Source organism: Gorilla gorilla, chromosome 14 (genome assembly GCF_029281585.2).
Source record: "Gorilla gorilla gorilla isolate KB3781 chromosome 14, NHGRI_mGorGor1-v2.1_pri, whole genome shotgun sequence".
NCBI lineage: Eukaryota > Metazoa > Chordata > Mammalia > Primates > Hominidae > Gorilla > Gorilla gorilla.
Genome location: NC_073238.2, coordinates 107,836,355 through 107,839,451, shown reverse-complemented (window position 1 = coordinate 107,839,451; position 3,097 = coordinate 107,836,355).

Here is a 3,097-nt window from a genome sequence, read left to right as displayed (position 1 = left end):
CAATAGGTAAGTTTACTGTAGTAGGCACCCATTTGTCTTAATTAATGGAGCTAGAACTAATTGGAATCCAAGTTGTTATGCTTAATGCAGAATCCAAACTTAAAATGCGCCTTATATCAATTATTAGTTCTTATTTTCTTAAACAGGGTTAAGCATTTTTCAGTTTCTGTCTGTAATGGGTTGAATTCATATGGTGATGCCCTAACTCCCTGTGCTTGAGAATGTGATTTTATGTGTAGACAGGGTCTTTACAGAGGTCAGGTTAAAATAAGGTCATGAGTGTAGACTTTAATCCAATATGACTGGTGTTTTCATAAAAAGAGAAACTTGGACACAGAGATATACATTGAAGGGAGACCTGATGAGGAGAAGGAGGAGAAAATGACTATGTGTAAACCAACAAGCCAAGCCTGGAATGGATGCTGCCCTCACAGCCTTCAGAAGAAACCGTGTAATTCCCCTCACTACCTTGTTCAGTAGTTATGATTTCCTCCTTTATTCAGGTAAGGTTTACAGATAAGTGAATTATGAAAGGAAGACATTATCTAAATTCAAAACCTATGCTCTTTTCATAACCACAATGTATAACTCTTTTTCTCTACTATTAGACTTAAAATAAACATCTACATTTTTATAAATATGTAACAGTAACTTTAATTATACTGCTGTTACAAAAACTTTTTTCTTGCATTTCTAATTTTAATAGCAATGTAAATTTTAAGCAATAATTCTAAACACATTTAAGTCATAATCCAAACATATATATTATTGTTCCAAATAAAATTTCAAATATATTATGTAGAAGATATTTTCTACGTGTTTGTAACAGCAATAATTTGGACTAATAGAATTTCAATAAGCTTGATGTGGTGGCTCATGCTATAATCTCAGCGAGCTGGGAGGCTAAAAGGTGAGGATTGCTTGAGGCCAGGAATTCAGACCAGATGGGGTAATGTGACAAGACCCTGTTCATACAAAAATACAAAAATTAACTGGATGTGGTGACACACACCTGTAGTCCTAGCTACTCAGGGGGCTGAGGTGGGAGGATGGCTTGGGCCCAGGAGTTTGAGGTTACAGTGAACCATGATCGTGCCACCATACTCCAGCCTGGAAGAAAGAGTGAGACCCTGTGTCAATCAATCAATCAATCCATCCATCCATCCATAAAATTGGGAAAATGATGCAATGTTTTTTAAAATCAAGCACACAGCAATGAGAAGGTTAGTTGATGATAGAAGTTGCTAGTATGCCGAGACCAGCTCAGTCGTGGAGACCCTAACCCCGTGGCACTAGAGGAATTAAAGACACACACACAGAAATATAGAGGTATGGAGAAGGAAATCAGGGGTTTAAGCCTTCAGAACTGAGAGCCTCAAACAGAGATTTACCCGCATGTTTTTTGACAGCAAGCCAGTGATAAGCATTGTTTCTATAGATTATCAATTAACTAAAAGTATTCCTTACAGGAAACAAAGGGATGGGCCGAAATAAAGGGATGGGCTCTGGCTAGTTATCTGCCTCAGGAGCATGTCCTTAAGGCACAGATCGCTTATGCTATTGTTTGTGGTTTAGGAACGCCTTAAGCGGTTTTCCGCCCTGGGTGGGCCAGGTATTCCTTGCCCTCATTCTGGTATCCCACAACCTTCCAGCGTGGGCATCGTGGCCATCACGAGCATGTCACAGTGCCGCAGAGTTTTTGTTTATGGCCAGTTGGGGGCCAGTTTATGGCCAGATTTGGGGGCCTGTTCCCAACTCTAGTATAATATAGTATTTTATCCTTTAAGGATGTCAGATTCACATCTTAGAGTGGGAAAAAATAAAATGATGCCTAGGAAGTGAATTGTATGCCACCATAGGATACACAAATGTGACCATTACTATTTCTGATATAACAGATTAAAAACCTTCTCTATAAGTTGTTAACAATAAGACATAAATATTCTTGTGTCTCTGGGCTTCCATTAAAAAATAAAACAAACAAAATAGTGATTCTAATGACCAGAATTATACTTGCTAGAAAAAGATTGATATGATATTGCAGGAAATGCAAACAGTTCTGCCTTTGCAATTTTACTGCTTACTCTGCCACCTGTTACCAACTCTGATGCCAGCCAACTAAGCTTATGCCAATGCTCAATACACATCTCAGACTTTTCTTACAATGACAACAAATTTGAAAGCCTCTGTGTGCTTCTTTTTTTTTTTTTTTTTAAAGTAACATTTTGGTCTTAAAGGAAGATTTAGCAAAGGCTTGAAATCATAAGTCAACATAGTCATTTATGTATGTCTTTGCATTTATATGCGGTTTTTGATAAAAGTTAAACACCCTAAATGGAACATAGATAATTTTGCTTAGAAATTCTTAAAATTGTTTTCACCGATAAGAACACCTGAGGTTTTCTGATCTGCAAGGTTATCTTCTGTCTTATGTTAATCTGATATTGTTGGTTTTTAACAAGTTTGTCTCCTATTTACTGTAATTGGTAGATGATAATTACTGACACCTTTTTACTTTTGCGATTTTTTAATAAAAGTAAATACAAATGAAATCCATAAAACTTTGCTCAGATCCACAATATATTTCAAAATGTTTTGTTTTCTCCAACTTGCCAAACTTAGAATCTGAAGAGCTATTTGATTTCTTTGGGAGGCAGTGAATGGTCTTCAAATATCCAAAAGAAAACAAAAAGCCTCATATGGGCTTTGAGTACCATTATTGATATTTTACTTTTAATTTATGAAAAGAAAAAGCCTGTTATTGTGATATTGTGAGTAGAGTACAAAATATCAAATGAAACATTTTGTGTTAATAAATATCAAATGTATATATGTATATTTGTTAGCACTCTGGGCAGTCATCTACAGATCTAGGTAAAGCAGATTTGGATATGTTAAGTCAAGCACTAGATCGAATACTTCACTACTTTTCAAACGTTGTGGCTGTTCTTTCAGAACATTAGAAATGCAACACGGCCATGGAAGTATTAAATGCATGAAGAGAAGTAAGCAAAAGAAAAACATGAATAGACAAACTATGTGTATCAGTAGGATAGTCAAAGGGTCCTCTGATCCTACATGCTTTACACAAAAAGTG